Below are 21,833 nucleotides of genomic sequence, written 5' to 3'. Positions count from 1 at the left end.
TTATGGTAAAGAGGTGATTGTTACCATACCCTGTACAGTAAGAAGCAGGAAATGGGTTTAGCTAAAACCTTGTGTTCTCAGAGGTTTGGTTTTTAAGGACATGAAAGAGTTAAACTTTTTTCAGCTGGAAAATGAATTAAAGATAAAACTAGCAGCCTGGTGACCTCCTGCTGCTAAGACAACAGTAATTCAGCAGCCAAAGATCAGCATTTTCATCAGATCCATTTCCAGGAACACACAAGACTGGACGGCACAAAAATGGGGAATCTGTAACAGAGTGACTGAACTTGGAGGCGCAGAAAAGTCAGAGGAAAGACTGCCCTGGGATTCAGCAAAGGCTCCTGGCCATTTCCCTTTGTCTCTTAGCCTGGTAGGTAGAGGGGGAAGATCTTGGAACTGGGATCATGCACATACGTTTACTCTTCTGCTATGACCTCCCCCCCTTCTATAAAACTTCCCCTCTTATATAGTTTTATCATGCTGTAGGGTTTACACAGCCACCTTTTTAACTAGACGGCACGCTCACCTTTATAAAGCAGAAGGCGGGAGTGACAGTCTGACATTCAGATCAAGTTTATTCTAATAGACTGATCTGTGTTCCATTGAGGGAGAGCAAATGGCTCATCAGTTAATATATCTAAATTGTTGACAATTTCTCCCCAGTGTTAATAAAGTCTGTGGACCTAAAGATTTACCAGACCAGCAAAATGTAGAACTTTTTAGGTAACTGCAGTTGAGGCACTGTGAGGGCTTTATAACAGCACGGTTTAGTAAGATAATTCCTTGCATGCAGTAATGAAAGATGCTATGGGTTTAAACATTTTCCTGTAAGGAAGAAATTAAGGACAAATTTATGTAATCTTTTCCTAGTCCGACGGGAAGCTCTTTAAAACTTAAATGCAAACAGCGTGGAATGTTTGTTTACCATTTTTAAACAACAGAAGATCCTCTCCATATGATTGTAAACTACCCATGTTGCAAATTTCCACATTGAAAACATCATGGTCTCATTCTGTGTCATATCAAATGTTATCCAATTTTGTCAAGCCTATGTTGTCTTCCTTGTTATACTGGTTGCTGAATAAAAAATAAAAATTGTAAAATGTAAAGCTCTCATATACCTCAGTGATTCAGAGACACTATTTCCTTAGCATAGAACGCCTGCATATTTTGCAGAAGTTAATGATCTTAGCATTTATTATGTTTTTTACCATTTATCATATTAACAAAATTATATTAAAATACTCAAGACTGAATGGAGAGACATGACCTTTTAAAGAGAAAAAATATGCATTAAATTTAATTGAACAGAAAACAAACCAAAGCACAATCCAATTATCTTTGTTATTCACATCTCATCCATGATGTAATATGAATCCCCCCAAAAAACGTATGGGATTTGTTGTTTTTCCTCTATTATCTAGTTACAATGAGGGAACAGCCTCAGACTATTTCAATTTTTTCCTACTGCTGTGATTTAATTGGTTTGTGTAATTTATCATAATAATTTAGTGATCTGTGAGAAGGAAGGTAGTCAGCACTGAACTCTGTTAAATAGTAGCTTCTGACAAGTGTGAATGGGACTGCAATCAATGTGTTTCAGAATTTAGTCAGAAAAACATAAATTGCTCTTTATTGATCTTTGTGTTGCTAGAATAAAATTACCAGATTCTGTTTACCAACCACAGTTGAGTCTCTTGAATACCAAAAAGGACAATCCCCCTGCAAGGTATGTTTGATTTGTTCTTGTATGTAACAGGGAAACAGAGTTGTTCTTGGAAAGTGTGAACGTTCACAATTGTAAGGTGTGGAGAGCAATAATATTGAAATCTTTAGTATTCTCTGATTATCCCTAGAAAATGTACATCACAATAAAAACAGACAGTAATTTCTTGTGACTGAAGTCAATGGCTTTTCATTTAGGCTGTTGCCATATCATGTGTCCTAAGTAATGAAAAGCATGCAGAATAAAACAAGAAAAAGAAATAATCAGGGTGACTGTCTATGGGAAAAAAGTGGTGACTGCTGAATACATTAAAAAGAAGCTCTGAAAAATTGTTGAAATAGAACAGCACCGAAGTGTTCTATTTCCAGCGATACACCAGGGACAGTCCTAGGGTTTCTGTGCAAAGTCACATGCGCAGGAATCCAGGGAAACACCCATACATTCCACAGGCAATGAGCCTGTAGAGCTCCCAGCCTTCTCCAGATCAGTGGAGGCCAGTGATTTGAAGTAGATAAGAAGGGGAACTCCACAGTTGTGGTAGCTGTCATGGAAGGGTCCTGATGAAGTGCTGAGGTGTTTTTACAGCACCTTGTGGTGATGGGACTCAACATAGGGCACCATCTACATCTTCTCTTTGTATCCTTTCTGGTCCTGTTCCCAGCCCCTAATTCTTTTTGTGAAGAGGTTTAACTATCTTCCTCCAGGAGGTTCAGTGGTAAGGACAGATCTTTCTCCTGTAGAGGTCCCCACCTGGAACCAAATAGTTCCCTCCTTCTCCATGTATTCCCTAAGGACAGCATCTCTGGAGAGTATTTCAGTGTGTATTCAGATCAGCGGACCTAGGTACATGCTTCTCAAACATAGGGTCCTCCACAGCGAGGGCCCTGTGCAGCAGAACCTTCTGCCCGTACATCAGGCCAGCCTTGCAATACACAATGAAAGTTCTGAGCACTAACAATGCTCTGTAAGAAGGTACTGGGCCGCAGCTTTTGTCTTTTCAGCTACATGGAGGTCCTATAGTGATAACACATACTGGGAAGCTAAGGACAATGGCTGAGATTTCCAAGCAATCTAGGGGATTTAGACACATCCTCCATTCAAATTAACCCCCCTAGACTGCTTGGAAAAATCCCAGAGATCAATCCATTTATAAAACACCTTTAATTTGACAGAGTCCCACTGTAACTTGGAAACATTATCAATACATTTGTAAATATGTTCATTAAGTACAGAAATGCATCTACCTCTGAGGTGAAACAGAATGACTACTTCACAGCACACAGCAGCATGGCATACCAATGTAGGAAACAACAAATCTGGTCTCTAACTGAATTGACATGGAAAGTTTTTGGCGGGTATATTATTAGTCAGATTGGAGCAGAACTAGGATGAGATGGTGGGTTTTGTTCATTAAGAGTTTGATCCTATACCACTCAACTCAGTGGGAATTTTTCTATTGAGTTGAATGGGAGCAGAAGCAAGCCCTAATGGTCTTTATGGTACATGCTGCTTTTCCTGACTTTTCATAAAAGTTTAAAACATGCACACATACAGTGTGTGTGTGTGTGTGTGTGTGTGTGTGTGTGTGTGTGTGTGGTATTACAGTTCAGAGCACTCTGCTGTTTCCTGTTTTTGTAAAGATCTTTTCCTTTTAGAAGTAGTAGTGAAAACAAACATGCTGGAAAACAATTGGAAAATTTTGTCTGCTTCCTGGAAGATTTTTTTAAAACTACAGTCAAAAAGGAGCTACCAAAAAAAAAAAAAAAAGTTAAGGAAAGGGAATAGCTAATAAATTAATTAGGAAAATAAATTAAACCATAAAAACATGCGAGAACATGCACAAAGGTCATTTGCCTTCCTGATTTCAGTCATTTAGTTTGTAGTTGAAAGCCTCTACATACAGTGAAGTCTGAAAACATCATTGATAAAAGAGCATATGCCTATGCTGTAAATCTGTTATCAGTAATGAAAGGAGAGCCAACTTCACACTACAGAGAAACCCAAGAGCTGCAGCTGGGGGATTGTGCAACCGTCCTTAGTCATCACCTCAGTCTGAAACAATTCTTATACTGTAGTAAAAAAGCTTCCCTTTTTGTAGGGCTGAATGGTTCTCTCTCTAACTAGGCTATTTTTACCTCTAAAACATTTTAGAACAGATATACATTTTTGATTTAGGAAAATGAAAAGAATTACTCTAATTGCAGTGATGAAAAAAATAGACGAGGTAACAAAATAAGGATTCCTAAAAGGGGTAAAATTCACAACCACTGCAATAGGTAGGACAGATATATTATCCATTATGATTCATAGATTATCAGTCCAGAAAGGACCACTGTGCTTATCTAGTTTGAACTCCTGGATAACACAGACCATAGAATTTCCTTGAATAAATTCCTGTTGGAAGTAGAGCAGATCATTTAGAAAAACATCCAACCTTGATTTTAACAGTTCCAGTGATGAAGAATCCACCACACCCCTGGATAAGTTGTTCCACAGGGTAATTACCCTCGCTGTTAAAAATGTGCACCTTATGTCACATCTGAATTTGTCTAGCTTCAGCTTCCAGCCACTGGATCTTGTTATACCTGTTTGCTAGATTGAAGAGCCCTCTATTATCTAATTTCTGTTCCCCATTTAGGTACTTACAGACAGTAATCAAGCCACTCTTGAACTTTCTCGTTGGTAAACTAAACAGATTGAGCTCCTTAAGTCTTTCATTATAAGGCATGTATTCAAATCGTTTAATCATACATGTGGCTCTTTTCTGAGCCCTGTTCAATTTTTGAACATCCTTTTTGAATTGTGGACACCAGAGTAGGACACAGTATTCCAGTAGCAGTCTCTCCAGTGACAAGTCTTTGATCACATATTTACACATAACGAAATTATGTTTGCCACTGGAAGGCTCCATATTCTTCTGTTAATAAAAGAAACTTATAGTAGAATGCGTACAAAAATCCATCCTCTTTAGAAAACTTCTCTTAAGAGAAACCACTTCCAAATCTCCCCAAATGAGCAAAAACTTTCATAAAAGACCATCTCTGTTAAGCAGCCAAATTTTGTCCCTGTCTTCTTGAGTAATGACTTAATCCATTTCTCTGTATTTACATGTCTACAAAACACACTTTTAACGCACAGTAGAACTATTATGTGCCTAACCATGATTAATAAGTACAGCTGTTCAGAGAAACTTCAGTGGAACAATATTCCATCAGAATATGCGGTTCCATCGAAAGCAAAATGCTTTGCAAAATTGGGTATATTTCACTGGAATTTCATTTTGAAGAAAATAGAAAATGTTCTGACAATGTCAGCACAGAATTTCTGACATTTTCAAAACAAAGCTTTTGATGGTTTTTTTTAAACTACTTCGCTTTGAATTTTTTTATTTTGTACCATATGTTAAATTTAAAAAGTCAAAATCAATATGAAATGTTTCAAACTACTCAAAACAAAAAATGTTTTGAAATTCTCTTTGAGAGCTTTAAAACTTTCAATTGTTTGCTCTGATTTGGAACAAAGCCAAATTTTGAAATCACAAAATCCCCTGTGAAATGGAATGTCCATCCCTTGCACAGCTCTATTCATAAGAAAGCTAAACAAAGTATATTCCCTAGTTTATATTAACTCCGATGATATAGCCTTACACTCATGAGTATGATTGGTGACACTTTATAAGAACAGTATTGATTATTTCCCTGTAACATATACAAACAAATCAAATGTATGTTATAGCGCAGTTGTACTTGTCCTTAGTCAAGAGACCCAACTGTTCTAAGCAAACATGTTCTGGGTATTGGAATCTGGCAACAAACAGATCAATCAATAAAGGGTGATTTAAACTTTTGCAACTAAATTCTGAAACATGTTGAACTAGGGAATCAACTTTGCATATGGAATTTCAGGAAAAATGTGTGTAATGCGGCATAATATTTTGCTTCTTTAACAGAAGAAATTTGATGTTTTTTATTAAATGTGCTGTTTTGGGATGATAAAAATAATTACATATTGGAAAATGTAGTGCTTCATTTGATTTGGAGAGAATAAGGCAGAAAGAATGTTCTAAGGAAACTAATATAGCCTTTCTACAGGTTTTAAACTCTGTACTTTTGCAGAGATTTTATCCACTGGGTTTCGGACTTTTGTTAACAAGTCAAGGTGGTTTACTGGTGTTAAATTAAAATGGATTCTGTTATTGTTTTCTGGAGGTAATTGATACACAGGATCTGATCCGGCAAAGCGGTCAGCACAAACTCGGAGTTATAAGCAGAGCAGTACCGTGCTGAGTTATATCAAAAGTGCAAAATGTCTGGCCTGGTGCTCCCCTGTTTCAAATAGATAAGGGTTTAAAGTACAAAGTTTGTTCCCTAGTGCAAACTATGCCGTGTGTGAGGAATTCCGGCAGACACTGAGGGCTGCACAATCCCTTCCTCGCCAGTTGTGACTGTGCCCAGTGAGGGAAGCAGCCCATAGCTAGGCAAACAAAAGTAGGAAGGCTGTCAGGAGGCTTAAAAATTGAAGTGGGGTCTAAGAGGCGTCCTGCGCTTTCTGGCATTTTAGACAAAAACAAAAACAAATGTTGAGGGGTGAGTGTGGACCCAAACTGCTGTTATCTGGGATTCAAAAACAAATGGCCAATTAAATACTGACAAACGGGCACCAAAACCCTGGGCTCCAAAGGAGCAGCTGTCCCCCCCTCGTTAGACACAAAAGCAATGTTTTCAAAATAGGTGGGTTGATGTTGGGTCGATAGGGCTGGGATTTTTTTCCACACAGAGCAGGCGATCCCCTTCCACTGTACTCTGGGCTGCTGCTCCATGAAGCAACATCCCCACTTATCCCAGCTCCCTGGATGACTCCTGTCCCCTCATTGCTTGGGTGTCTATGTAATTGAGAGGGGAGCCCTTCTGACCTGGGGTGTCCCCTTCCAGAGGCTCAGCTAGTCTATAGACTAGCCTATCATGTTCCCTGGGGCTCTCTTTGCCCTATGGGAGCAGGATGGGCAATCCAGTAATCTGTCTCAGTGAGCCTAGGTTGTTCAGCCAGCACTCCCCTCCCCCTCACAGAGCTAGATCCGGGGGAGGCAGTGCCTCCTTTTAGTGCTGGGCTTGCACCAAGGCAGGTGGAGTGGCTCATTATATAGAAGTGTCTCTATCCAGCGGTTCTTGAACGATGGGTTGGGACCCTGTTTTAATGGGGTCGCCAGGGCTGGCGAGACTTGCTGGGGTTCAGGGCCGAAGACTGAGCCCCATTGCCCGGGACCGAAACCCAACGGCTTCAGCACCATGTGGCAGGGATCAGGCTTCAGCTTCAGCCCTGGGCGGTGGGGCTCAGATTACAGCCCCTCCACCCCCCGGGCTGAAGCTGTTGAGGTTCAGCTTTGGTCCCCCCGCCAGGGCACCAGCGGGGCTCGGACAGGCCCAGGCTTCGATTCCCCCTCCTGGGGTCTTGTAGTAATTTTTGTTGTCAGAGCAGGGTTATGGTGCTATGAAGTTTGAGAACCCTGCTCTATACCTATCCATGCCTAGGGCCCCAGCTTCTGGAGTCATGGAATTACAGCAGACCCTCAGTTTTCATTTTAAAAACAGTAACTCTCTTGTCTCATGGTTGTGAAGAAAATCCTGAAAATGTGACCTGAGTGTAACTGATGGATGACAGTCTTCCTGAGTCTGCAGAGGTCTGAAACAATAGCTAAGAGCAGTGAACTGCCCCAGGCATTACAATGGGTGTTAATTCCAAGACCCACTGCTCTGGAGGGCCCTGCCATTGCTACCTCAGCAAAGCTCTCTGTGTGTGGCAGGAGGAGAATAGTGCAGCAGGTCTAATCCACACCTAGAAGGAGAAGGTGGCCTCATTATGTTACCCTGCCTTTCTGGGAGAGAAGGGAGGCGAGGGGGTGGTCCCCTGCTACTACCACTGCAAATGGCAGGGAGGGATATTGAGTGGAGCCATGGATACCCCTTATGTATCCCAGGGTCCCAGATTGCCTTAATCCAGCCCTGCCTATGCATGCTGTCGCAGGAATCTCCATGAGCACTACAAATGGTATCAAGGAGGCTAAGTGGATGGACAAGAAGAGAGGCCATATGATCCATGCTTATGTGACTCTAGTTATGTCGAACTGTATAGGGACGCAGAAGTACTATAGTGGCTCTGGCGGGGGCCGCACTATAACCCCACAGCCTGCCTTCCCCGAGTTTGGGAGAATGGGGTCTGGTCCCCCAACCCCAGTGAGGTCTCTGCAGTCAGATTTCTCAGTCAGGCAGGGTGTGAATTCACTCTGGTGCTGGCAAGTTTTCTGGCAACTCCGGCTTTTGTATGTGTGTGCGTTTTGATTCTTCTTCCTTTTACTGAGAGGAATTTTTCTATATTTAATAAATAAACATCCCCATAAGGCGGACACTCATATTTGCCAACGTTTTGCTAGGACAGTCCCAAGGGAGCTGGCATCCTGGGACTGCTGGCTGGTCTGGAAACTTCCCGTTCCCTGAGAAACGATGCCTCTGGATCTCCTTCTCTTTCCGAACAAAAGCTCAGCGACCTGGCCCACACAGGGGAGCCATTCGTTGTTTCAATGGCAGTGAGGAGGAGCATAGCTTGGGTCGCTAGTTGTTACACTGAAGAACAGAGGGTTGCTGCTACAGAGCAGAATCAGCAATTCCCACCCCACCTCAAACCAATCCCACCAAACCCCATTTAGCCCTCCAAACCTAAAAGAGCCCTTCCCCCAACTACCCCAGACCATTTCCATCCACAGCAGGTGCCTGAGCTACGGCTATTTCACAAAATAGTCCCAGGAATGTATTTTAAAGCGCTGGCAACTAGGGATGCCTGTATGATTATGATTTTCTGTGCAATGCTAGGACATTTAAGTTAGTACAACCCATCCTAAGGACTAATATACGAGTTGGGGTAAAGGTTGTACAGCATTTGAACATGTAAAACACCATCAATTGGAAACAATAGTCGCAGCAGCAAGTTTAAAAAAAAAAAAATCAATCTGCCACTTCCTCCTCCCCAGGACATGAATCCATTCCTGCTGAAGTGTATCCTGTTTTTTGCCTGTATGAAAGAATCCACTTCCTCTGATGGTCTAAAGATAAATGTCTAGCCTGCATAATTAACCAATAAATGGGCAGGATAAGAGGTCGCTGGGGGAATTCCCATTTCCTAAAGATTTTTACAAGTGGCAAAATAATTTTCTTCTTCAGAAGCAGAGTTGTTTTATCTGAGTAAATCCCCTTGGAAACCTGACTTCCTAGCTTCTTTAAATACAGTGGGCTTGAAACACCCATGTGGGCAAAGGTACATCTACGTGTACAGGAGGAGGGACTTGTACCCGAGAAGGACTGACAGTGGTATTATTAGTGCTACCTAGTGCCAGAGGACAAGAGCTTTAAACTTTCAGAAAGGGCTCCAAGGAACCTCACTGGCCACTCCCTTGCCCTGTCCAACATGGCATGAGGTCCTATTGCCCTGCATGGAGTCTCCATGGAATTTGTCATAATGAGTTTGCAAAAGGCTGCCTTTTGTATATTTCTTTCTTGTATACACCAGTCAGGTATATTTCAGAATCATAAGCTGATATTGGGTGTGAACCTGCAAGGGGCTGAGTAGCTTTAACTGCCATTGCCTTCATAGTCAAGAGTAGTGATGCTGATGGTGATTAATGCCTTCTACAACTCATTACTGTCAAGATTTTTTGATGATAGTACTATTTGAAATGGTTATTAAAATACTGTGCAACACCGATCCTGGGTATTTGTAGTAGTAATTATATGAACTACCAGACCCCCAAATACTTTTGTAAGTACTGCTGGAGAGTAAAGGAATGACACTCCCAAAATGCTGCTTTATCTGGGTACTCTAACTGCTTATTAACGTTAAAGACAGCAGTTAACTTTGAGACCCAGTAACAGGCCATGAGATCAAATGATACCCCTGTAGCATTGTCAACAGCTGGAGCTATTGGTCTGTAGTAGGAAGACAAGAGATGAGAACTGCTTCCAAACGGCTGTCTCAGAAAAGGGGACCAGTAGATGAATTGGACTAATTAAAGAGGTTGTGGGGTTAGGGTAATATTTTGTTCATTACAAATAGACATCTGCAGTGGCTTCTCATGTATGACCATTAACCCTGCCCAGTGTTATAAGAAACCTCAGTAGAATTGCAATCCAAAATTCATTAGCTAAAGGCTGAGTAGTGATGGTATCACATTCGCTTTTCATTCTTGCATGAGTGCAATGCCATTGTTCTTAAACATGGCTGGCCACAGCTGATTCTGATTTTCCAATTTTAATATATTTTATTGTTTACTTATGGTTTACTATAAAGTTTAGTTTGTCTTATTTATGAGTGACCATGAAGAGATGGGATTTCATCCACTGGGTGATGACTCATTCATTGGGTTGGAATCTAACTCTTAATGCATGACATATTTTAGACTATCGGATGAAAAATGCGTATTTTAAAGCTCTAAATGAAACGCATGGAAATGGTTAGTTATTTGTTTTTAAAATCAGGTTTATAGCTGGGTTTTTCTGGCTTTGTGCTGGTTCCCTTCTATTCTATAGTTGTGCCCATGTACGGTATGCACTGTTATACACAAGATATGGGGTGTTAAAGAGAAATGTTTACTCAGCCCTGTCAAGAGTAACTTGGCCTCATTTCTCTCTTTTCAAGAGTACATATGGATCTCAGTAACATGTAATACTTTCTATGAACTATAATGAATGCAGCATTCTTCTAGTCTGAGACAGGAAAGCAACATTTTCAAAAAATCCATAAGAGGAGAAGTAGCACTAGTAAAAGGTGCTTCATCTTCTTTCTGCTGATAACAAAACTCCCCTCTTGGTAAGAGAAAGAAAAATGGTGGGAAGCAAGAGTTTATAATGGTGTGATAAAAAAAACCAGTGTGATGGGTTGTTATGGAGTCAGGGCAGTTTTTACCTTTGCATACAGGTGCACGACTCCCAGCAAAGTCAATGGCAACTGTGCATGTAGACCTGACAGTATTTGGCCTGTTTCCTGACTGAGCTCAAGTACTAAAGTTGGACTTTTTAAAACTTTACCCTAAACTTGACAACAGCTCCTACCAGTGAAACAGGTTCCCATGCCCTTCATTCTGTCATGTGAAATGTCATAACAACTTTAGTCTCAATAGCCTATTGTTATGGTTTGCAGATTTTCCTGGTAATGAGTCCTATCAGCAGTATTTTGTGCCTTAATTTCAGCTGTAACAATACTTCCCACTATTTATGGAGAACATTGTTGTGCTTTCTCATCTCAGAATAGCAATGAGGCAATTACAGGGCGTGTGGGTTACTTACCATGACACAACTGCATTCCTATAGCATTAGAAAATATTCCCCCAATCTGCAGCAGCCACCACATTCACTTTCCTGCCTTCGTACCTTAGATTAAAGCAGATTATGTTGATCAGCACTAAACTTTCAACTAATAAAGCGAGGAAGTAAGCTCTTTCTTGCAGCAGTTTTAAGAGATGTTTTATTTTTCTGAAATTGCTGTTGGTGTGTGAGGACTTGTGCCTAGTTACACTTCAGCGGATTTTACATTATGGTAATTCCATTACCTTCAGTGGAGTGACTCCTATTGACACAAAGGTGAGCATGATCAGAATCAGGTGCTGAGTTTGCCAGGGGCTGACTATTTTTAAACTAGCATGAAGACACCCAAATTCACAATTTTTGCATTCTGTATTGCTAAACCCTCCCCGTATATGCAGAATTTTAATCAGACGAAGTGGGTAGAGAAAAAGGCACCGATTCACCCTTGCAAACCTCTGCAAACTGAGTAAGAGCAAATTAATAGTATGCACACTCTGTACAGGGGCAAATGAGTACATAGGCACAAAGCACTGGAGAAGCAGGCTAGGAGTTTAATCTCAGGATTTTACAATCTAACGGTGCCCTTGTTGGTCTTATTTGTTTGCAGTAGGTGGCAGTATTGTAAAATACTTGCACCTCTGCCTTTAGCTTCTTATCTTGGATTAATATAGATATTTGTTAGTATAAATTCAATATAGTTCTTATATACAATTTAAGAGCCTGCTCCTCTTTCCCTTTAAGTCAGTGGCAGAATAGTGGAAATAGAATCAGGGCTGTCTGTGCAGTCAGTTTTCTTGTTTGTTTACCCAAGTAGGAGTGCGCACGTTTTCTTTTTTTCTTTTGAAGTTTGGTGGTAGAGGCTTGGTGCTTCCTGATAACCATCAGCCCTACTAGAACAGTAACTAATAGCAAAGAAATCCCATTATATTTAGTCCCTACAGATATTTTGTTATTGCTTTTAGCCATTCTAATTGGCAGTGTATGCCCTATATGAACTGTAAAGATGCAAACTGTGCACTCGATCAAGTGGAAGTGCTTACTTTGAATATCCCTTTATTCTCTAAGCTAGTAACTAACATATTTGTATACAAACTGTTGTTTCTAGGAGTTGGCAGATGGCAAGGAATGTGCCTCTGGGGCAGGTGGGAGCTACTTCAAACACTGCTCCACCTGCCCTGAAACCTTTAATTTAGAGCACCAATGATGGAATTTGATGCATTTCACAGTTGCATTTCAGCAGTTTGTAGACACCTATATGCCACATTCTGCTGCTGGAAACTTGCCACTGCAAAGTAATTAGCTTGAGGATTCTGCCAGAGGAGGGCAGCTTTAAGCTGCTGCACTGAGTGTCCCAATAGTAGAGATTGCCCAGGAAATGCACTGGGTCAGTACGTCCTGGCCCAGGACACATCTTTTCCCAGCCAGCACCCCACTCTTTTGGGGCTGAGTTGGCCAGCTGCAGACTCCTAGGAGAATAGGCTACAATCACCTCTGGGTAATCCTCTTGTAGCCAGGCTCTCTGTGCCTTGGTGTCATGTCAGTAGTGGGCCAACTAGCCAGAGTTGCGGCCACAAAGGACCCATCCCCAAGTGATGTTGGGAAAACACTCTTACTTAAAAGTAAAAAGCAAGCGACTCCACAGAAATATTGCCTCAGCTGGGCTCTCTGGAGATGGGAGTAAGAGAAGGAGAATGAGAATTATCTAGTCCTTCCCATCCTTCAGGGAGACCTGGACAGAGACTCGCATTCACAAAATGAGGCTTCCCTTTTTCCACAGATGCCCATTGTCCCACCAGCCAGCTGTAGTCTTAAACCTGTTTGCCCAACTTCCTCCAGGGATATATATATTTCTGTGGTTAGGGCAGCTGCTCCTGAGACTTGCCCTGTTTGTATTCTGTTCACTCCTGATGATTAACTACAGCTGGAGGGCCTTGTCTTTAGACTTGACACTTCTGGTTGGGGCTGGTTTTTGTTCCTGTTCTAAAAGATTGACCATTTCCCCCTTTCTTGTACATACCTGGGTCACAGGACATACTTGGTGAAATATAGGGCTAAATGTAGTCCTTTGTCTATGTACCTGACCCTCGTTAGTGCTTATCAAATTGTAGCTGGGGTGGAATTCTGCAATTCCCCCATGCTCAGACCAGACCTGGTTACAATGCCAGGCATCAGCCATGACTACTTCAGCAGCTCCAGTTGTGGTTTGGACCCTGCAGGAGTTTCCCTTTGGGAGCTGGTGACAGCAGACATTTGCAGTGCTACAGAGCCAGGTTCTTCAAAACAAAGCATCATTTATTCTTTCCTCAAATGTACAAAGCATACCAGTAAAAGGCCTACTAGGGCTGCCAACTTTCTAATCGCACAATTGCCCTGCCCTTCCCCCCCCCCCGAGATCCCATCCCTTCTCCAAATCTCCACCCCCACTCACTCCATCCCCCTCCCTCCGTCGCTCGCTCTCCCCTACGCTCACTCACTTTCACTGGGCTGGGGCACGGGGTTGGGGTGCAGGAGTGGGTGAGGGCTCTGGCTGGGGTGTGTGGACTCCAGGGCTTCGGGGTGCAGGAGGGGGCTCCAGGCTGGGGCAGTGGGTTGGGAGGGGGTGAGGGATCCAGCTGGGGGTGCAGGCTCTGGGATGGGGCCAGGGATGAGGGGTTTGGGGTTCAAGAAGGGGCTCAGAGCTGGGGCAGAGGGTTGGGGTCTGGGAGGGGGTGAGGTGTGTGAGCTCTGGGAGGCAGTTAGGGTGTGGGAGGGGGTTCTGACCTGGGGCAGAGGGTGAGGGCTCACACTGGGCAGTGCTTACTTCAGGCGGCTCCTGGAAGGGGCTGGCATGTTCAGCTCTTAGGTGGAGGGGCCAGGGGGCTCTGCGTGCTGCACACCCGCAGGTGCTGCCCCCTCATGGCCAATGGGAGCTGCAGAGCTGGCACTCGGGGCAGGGGCAGTGTGCAGAGTCCCCTTAGCCGCCCCTGCACATAGGAGCCAGACATGTCAGCTGCTTCTGGGAGCTGCGTAGAGCCAGGGCAGGCAGGAAGCCTGCCTCAGCCCCACTTACCAGACTTTTAGTGACCCAAACAGTGGTGCTGATTAGAGCCGCCAGGTTCCTTTTCAACCAGGCATTCCAGTCAAAAATTGGACCCCTGGCAATTCTAAATCAGACTGTCAGCTTTTCACACTGACACACCCTTGGTAGCCTCTCCTGGCTCACCCAACCCACCTCCCTTTTCTAGGGTCTTTGTGGTTTTTGGACTTCTCTAATCTCAGGCTTAGCTTTGGGAGGAGAAACCCATTCTAGCCTGGGTGGAGCCATACACGTAGTTTCTTTCCCCCTTGTTAGCCCAGCCATTGTTATTTTAGCTGCTTTCAAGTTGTGCACCCGAGACTGTCTTATCTGTATCAGTGTCTTACCTTTCCTGCTTTGTTCTTTAACAACCCCTTTACAGCCTCCTTTGATTCAATTCTATGCCCCGAGGCAGGCAGCAGTACAAAATTAAACAGGGAAATTGAGTCCCCCTTACATTCATCACAATAATACAGATCGCTCCCAGTTCATCACAGGGGAATTCTCTATTGTTCTGAATGGCAACTGCTGGGTGCTGAGCTCTTTTGAAAATTTGGCCACAGCAAAAGAGATCCGAATCAAGCCCAATCAGTCTAGTCAGGTGTGCCAAGTCACACACTAGTCCTGGCCTGTTTGTGGAAGGCGAGGCACAGGGAGAGGACAACCCTGAGTGCACACCTTTAAGGCTGACCACATGATTGCCATCCATCACCTTTAAAGATATATACACATTATAAGCATTCCCTGTATTCCTAGTTTGTACTTCTGGCTGTGCATTCAGAGTGAACTTCATTCACCCCTGTACAAAGGGCCAGCCCAAGACTTAAGTCTTACTGAAGCCCTCAAAATAGGGTATTAAGTGATGGACAGACTTTATGCAGGAGTTGAATTTTGCTCTTAATGACTCTAAATTATAAGAGGTGCATCCTACTGGGGGCATTTTTCTTCTCTTCCCAGCATGACTCCTGTCAGTGTTTTTACCCGCAGGAAATATATAGTACATATTATTTATGAAGACAGTGTTCCTAATGGGGAGCAAGGTACCAGATGGTGAATGTGAAACTCTCTGTCAATTAATCTGCACTGCTGAGTTGAATTCACTTTGGATCCAATTGAAAAAGGACTATTTTTTATTTTTTGCCTGTGTAAATCAGACAACATATGTCATGGGTTATTCTCTGGATTATCCTACATTGTTTCAGCTCTATGGGAGGCACACATTGAAATAGACAAATCTAGCATCTGCTTCCCATCTCACCTTGAAAATAACACCTGTGTTGATTTCTTTATTGCCTGATAGTATACCTTATATAGATCCATAGAACCTCACAAAGGTAGGTAAGCATTATTATCCCTATTTCATAGATTGGTAAACAGAGGGACAAGGAGGTTGAGTCACTTTCCCAGTGTCACATTGTAAGACATGGCTGACATGGTAAGCCAAGAACAGAACCAAGGTCTCCTGATTCCCAGTCTGGTGCCTAATTCACTAGACCTGCATAACTCCTCTCTTATTATGTGTGCCCTCTCTCTGGGAAACACACAGAGAGGAAAATTAATCCCTTTAGGGTTTTGTGACAGGGTAGCCTGCCCCTTACTGGTCAGCCACCTCACCACCTGTCATAGCTCTGTCAGAATTGAAAAGTCCCATTATAAATACTAGGACCTGGATGATATTGGGAGAGAGGAACCAGTCCCTGGAGTAGAATTGTTTGGAGAGGAAACCCTGTTACTGTTTCTTAAGGGCCTGCGGTCAGGAGCCTTCCAAAGAGAGAAGGGCAAGGCTCCCCTCTCACCAACCAACTGGGGATGAGCTGGGAGAAGGGGATCAGCATAAATGCTGCTTCCTCTTCCCTCAGCATTGCAGGGCAGATGCCTGTAGATGCTGAAGGAAGTAATAAGGTGTCTGTAGGCCCCTGAGTTAGCAGGGGGCAGACACCATTAGGAGAAGGCTGACAAACCCTCTGACCACCTTGAGGACTAATTAGGGCCAGCTGAAGTAAATAAATTACAACCCAGCTCTAGAAGGCGAGTTGGGGATTTGTGGTAAGGAGAAACAAGCCCCCAGGAGGGTATTACTAAGTCAAGCATCAAGAGTGCCTGAAGTGAAGTTACTGGCTTCTTGGGAAGGGAAACTGAGGCAGGGAGTACATACTGAGCCATACTAACTACCTGCCCTACAGGGCAGGCACACCCTATGACAGGCCTACCCAGCAGTCCATGTGCAACCAAATCTCATTGACTTCAGACAGACTGTAGGACTGGGATGAACATTGATCCTCCATCACTCGAGGAAGCACAAAAGGGCATCCAAAAGTTATGGAATGGACAAGCTGCTGGACCGGATAGTATTCCACCTGAGATGCTCAAAGGTGCTTTGAAACCAGTGAGCATCGGCCTGCATCAATTCTTCTTAAAAGTGTGGCAAAGTACTAGCAGAATGGAAAGATAGTATCATATTGTCCCCGAACAAAGGCAAGGGACCTCACACTGACTGTGGCAACTATTGACCAATCTTATTGTTATCAGTCCCTGGAAGGTCTTCATTCACATTCTGCTTGGTAGGATGCAGCTGCTCCTTAACAGCCATTGTCATCCAGAGCAATGACACCCACTTGCTTGTAGAGAAGTCAGAGAATTCCAGCCCCGCCCTCCAAGGTATCCAAGATGCGGCCGGCACTATGGAGCTGACTATCTCATGGCAGAAGACCAAGGTCCAGAACTGCGGAGCTGGGTCACCAGAACCCCGATGCAGGTGGAATCGAGTACCGTGGAGAGCTTTGACAAGTTCATCTACCTAGGCTGCAGAGTTCAAATGATCGTACCAAACTGGATGTTCTTCAGCAAATAGGTTTTGCTACTTCCTGCGTGAAGTCCACGTCTCGCTTATGGATGCAAAAATGTTGTGCTGAGACTAACTTCAGAATCTATCAAACCTGTGTACTACCTGTATTGTTATATGGGTCAGAACCTGGACCTTCCCACAGGCAGACCTGGAGCAGCTAGAGAGGTATTCCACCCATGTGCACTGTCAGGACCAAATCCTGAGTATAAAATGATTTGATTTTGTGCAAAATGTCACAATCTCGCAAAGATCTGGCTTCCCTTCAGTTGCTCATCATAACCGAAAGCATCGTTACTGCTCTTTGCCCACGTCATCAGGATGGACAGAACGACACAGCATGCCACGCTCTCAACGTGCAAAGGAGTTCATGCCCTGACCCTACCTGGTGCCACCCACAGGGCCACTCCAGAGATTCATGGATTCATAGGCCTGAGACAGATTTGGGAACTTTGCTAAGCGATGCCATCACCTGCATTCATTCTGTTGGTCACAACTGCCCTTAGCAGACTATGTGTATGTGTGTTTTGGACCCTGAGTGTTTGATACTACAAGGTGCTGAGCACTCTGGACCCAGTCCAGCAAAGCACTTAAGCATGTGCTTAACTGTAAGCATTGAGTAGTCCCATTGACTTCAGTGGGACTGGAGGGTCGCACATGTCATTGCTTCTGTAGGCCGAACAGATTGCACATACTGGGAACTCCTTGCATTCTTCAGTCCCCCCACCCACCAGCTCCATGTGTGCCACTCTTCCATGCCCCTCTATTTTAGGCATTCCCTCCAACTCCCCCCCTCATGTCAGGGACTTTGTGTCCCTCACCCCATTATCCCCTTTTCCCCTATGTCAAGTACTCCATGTGCTCCTCTATTATCCCCTTCTCCCCCATGCCAGCGGCTTTGTGTATTCTCTCTTTCCACTTTTGTCCCATCCCATGGTCATCTATTCTCACCACCTCATTCCAGGGGCTGTATGCAATCCAAGATCCCCTTCCCCATTTCCCTCTTCCATTCTAAACCAGGGTCCCCTCTTTCCCCCCCATTCCCCACATATGATCGTCCCCCATTCTCTCCCCTTCTGTCAGGGGCTGTGTGTGTGAATCCCTATTCTCCCATCTCTGTTTTCTTTCTTTCTCATGATGTCAGCATTTTTAAGCTATGTGGGGAGGAAGAATGGGGCAGGGGGGAGGAGAGGGGCGTTATGCTGGAATGTGTTAATGGCTATCATCAACCAGTAATACCAAACAAAGAAATGCCACCAAATTGAGCGTAAGACCTCCCAAGCTGGCCCAACTACTTGTGTACCTAAAGGTGCATATTTTTAAGTGGCTGGTGGAGTCAAGAGCAGAGGGCTCAGCACATTTCAGGACTGAGCCCTAGAACCGTATTTTAGAATTGTGTTTTTGATGCTCCAGCCAAGGTTTATCAGCAGTCCCGGAGGTCCATACAATGTTTTTTAAAATGAGCTATGAGACTTTGACTTCTCTTGCAAGTTTTCCATCTGGGAAAAATTTGTTTTGTGAGAAAGCTAAAACATAAGAGATTTGGCTCTTTTGCGTTACAAGATGGCAAATGCATTTCAAATGATCATTTTTATTTATTCAACCACCATGAGAGCAATACAATGGAAGTGATAGTTATGAACCGTCAGCTGTGTCATGCCTTTCTTACTAACTAGCATGAATACTCTTACATTCAATCATTCCATCCATCTGCATTCTCCTCAAAACAGAAATCTGCATGCTAAAGCATGAGCTGCCAAGATAGCCTAATATTCTTTCCCTCTTGTTGCCGACATGTCAGCGCTTTTGTTTATTTCACATAGACGTCCTCTGGTTTTTGTTTTAAAAATGTATGATCTGTTCCACTGGAAGACATTCTCTTGTAAGGTTCATCCAGCTCTCCAGAGGCGGAGCTTGGCCAGCCCTTTGTACTCTAACACTATTCATTTTTGTCCCAGAGATCCACATGGCCCAGCAGAAGTAATATATTTTGTTCTGAAAATGTCATTTAAACACAGACAGACACTTCTGAGGGGCTGAATTTCAAAACCTAGAGAAGCCCAAGGTCACAGGCAAAAATGGATGAGCCATTGTATTCCTAAACTACCAGCAGTTATTGGGACTGCACATGCAAGCTGGTGGTGCGCATGCAACTAGCTGCTGCGATGTCTAATGAAAACGACGCACACAAATAACTGATTTGAATGTGCAGTCATGAATAGGTGTACAACGTGCTGCTTTTCTGCATGGCCCTGGCTTCTCAGATCTTGATGTCAGACCCTGAATTAACTTCTTACAATCAATGTATTTACTCTAATTATATTTAAATTAATATTTTTAAATTTTTATTTTATGAAATTACATTTCATATAAACCCCCATGGCCATACCCACAGTGGCAGTTGTTGAGTCAGTTCTCAATGGGGGTTTTGCCTGAGAACAGACTGCAGGCTCATGGCCTGTATGTCTGAACTACCAGATACCCTCTATGCATGGACAAGAGCATTTATTTATTTTGATTTCTGAAACAAAAAGGTATCTACGTTAAGTTATGAGTCCTCTGCCATCCCTTAAAAGCACACCCCGATCAGCTGTACCCCAGTAAACTCCATTCCTCTTGAGACCCTCCCCAATTCCCTCTTTGCTGCCCTCCTCCCCAAAAGCCCAGGAAAACAGATGGGTCTTGCAGCATGTTCTGAACAGCAACAAATTCATGCTATTTTGGATCAAGAAGTGGAGTGAATTCTAAAATTGAGAGGATCTCATGGTGAATGTCCTGCCAGCAGCTCCTATCACAATGCTAGTTCCTCCACTGATCACAACTATGGTAGGATGGCAGACGGAGGGAGTTGTCTCACAAGTGGGCAGGTCCCTCCCATGCCATTTACACTTTTCAGGTAAACAAACCCCTTAAATTCCACCTGAAAGCCAATCTGGAACCAGTGCAGATACCAGAGCAATAACAGCAACACAGGTTCACTGCAAAACATTCTGCTCTGCAAATGGGCAGCTACATTCTTTGCAAATTTCAGCTTCTGGATACATGTAAGATGTAGATCACATTGCAGTAGGCTAATCTTGAAGTGAAGAGAGAACAAGACTTCTGCATATGAAAGAAAAGGCTGTACTCTTCTGACCAAGAATAGATGAAAAAAACCACACTGGCCACAGCTGCTACTTGACCATCTTAAAGCAGATGTTGGTCTAACTGGGCTGCTCCCAAATTATGAATGTAAGTACAAACGGCCACTACAAGCTCCACAATAGCTTCTGGTTGTTTCTTCCAAACTACAGACATCGCCTCCATCTTATCTGGATTGCCCCTCTCAACCAGCTCACTCCCACCCATGCTGCTGTCTCAACCTGACACTGGGTAAAGGTCACAGAAGGCAAAGAAGCTGGATTAACCAGACTGTCCGCAACTCAAAACAAATCTGCTCAAAGTTTTGCAGCTCCTATTGTAGAGGCAAAGAACCTCTTTGCCTCCTGTCTAGCCACTGCATAAGAGCTCAAAAATTCTTTATGATGCAATCAATCAGATTCATGCCAATTAGCTGCCTTTCCTTTTGCTTCAGTTGGTGCCAGGCACGGGTGAATCATAGTGACCTGTGAGTGCAAAGTTGTGGAAGAGGATGCTTAAGGGCCACTTCATCACAGTTCGTGTAGTGCTTTGAATGTGTTAAATACTAAATTTTATTTTGTGGCATTTGTTGTACACGAGTTTTGGTTGTATCATACAACACAGTACTGTGTTTGTATAAGCCTAGTACATGCTAAAGTCTTATAAATATTTTAAGTCCACTGCTAATTTTCCAAAGAGAGCTGGGTGCCACAATCCTTGTCCCTTTGCTCTTTGTTTCAGAGTCTTTGCCCTGGCAATTCCGAAGCCTCCACAATAGTGGTTCTTAACCAGGTGTATATGTACCCCGGGGGTATGCAGACATCTTCCAGGGAGTACATAAACTCATCAAGATATTGGCCTTGTTTTATAACAGGTTACATAAAAAGCACTAGTGAAGTCAGTACAAACTAACATTTCTTACAGACAAAATGAGAACGTCAGTAATTTCTCAGTAACTGTGCTGTGGCACTTTTGTATTGTTATGTCTGATTTTGTAAGCAAGTAATTTTTAAGTGAGGTGAGACTTGGGGTACGCAAGACAAAGGGGTACACTAGTCTGGAAGGGTTGAGATCCACTGCTCTACATCACGGAGGTATGAAACCCTCATGGTATGTTGTGTTTGAAAGAGGGTTTTCTAAAGGATAAAGTAGAATATGGTTGGCTTTTCACAGCGAATTGCTACTGAGAGGAGATACACCCGAGTTTAAGAATGTAGGTACCTAGCCATACCACATGTACTCCTATGGCCTTGGCTACACTGGCAATTCACAGCGCTGCACTTGCTGCACTCAGGGGTGTGAAAAAACACCCCCCCGAGCGCAGCGAGTGCAGCGCTGTAAAGTGCCAGTGTAATCAGCGCCTGCAGCGCTGAACGCTCGCTCGCAGCACTGCACGCTATTCCCCTCGGAGAGGTGGAGTACTTGCAGCGCTGAACGCTCGCTCGCAGCACTGCACGCTATTCCCCTCGGAGAGGTGGAGTACTTGCAGCGCTGAACGCTCGCTCGCAGCACTGCACGCTATTCCCCTCGGAGAGGTGGAGTACTTGCAGCGCTGCACGCTCGCTCGCAGCACTGCACGCTATTCCCCTCGGAGAGGTGGAGTACTTGCAGCGCTGCGAGAGAGCTCTCGCAGCGCTGGCAGCGCGACTACGCTCGCGCTTCACAGCGCTGCCGCGGCAGCGAGTGTAGCCAAGGCCTATGAGACTAGTTAATCACTCTCTATATGAGTTAATACTAGAGATA

At 43.8% G+C, this 21,833-nt stretch overlaps 1 protein-coding gene across 1 annotated transcript in view; it reads left to right on the top strand.

Moving 5' to 3' along the window:
* The first annotated feature begins 235 nt into the window (after positions 1-235).
* FLNB (filamin B) overlaps positions 236-21,833 on the top strand; it is a 136,213-nt gene continuing 114,615 nt past the window's right edge. Inside the window, exon 1 of the mRNA XM_054034966.1 lies at positions 236-370. The gene's annotated coding sequence lies outside the window, so the exon portion shown is untranslated. The remainder of the gene's footprint in view (positions 371-21,833) is intronic.

The sequence above is a fragment of the Malaclemys terrapin genome, chromosome 7 (assembly GCF_027887155.1).
Source record: "Malaclemys terrapin pileata isolate rMalTer1 chromosome 7, rMalTer1.hap1, whole genome shotgun sequence".
NCBI classification, from domain to species: Eukaryota; Metazoa; Chordata; order Testudines; family Emydidae; genus Malaclemys; species Malaclemys terrapin.
The sequence above is the reverse complement of the archived record's forward strand: the minus strand, read 5'-3'. Positions and strand labels throughout refer to the sequence as shown.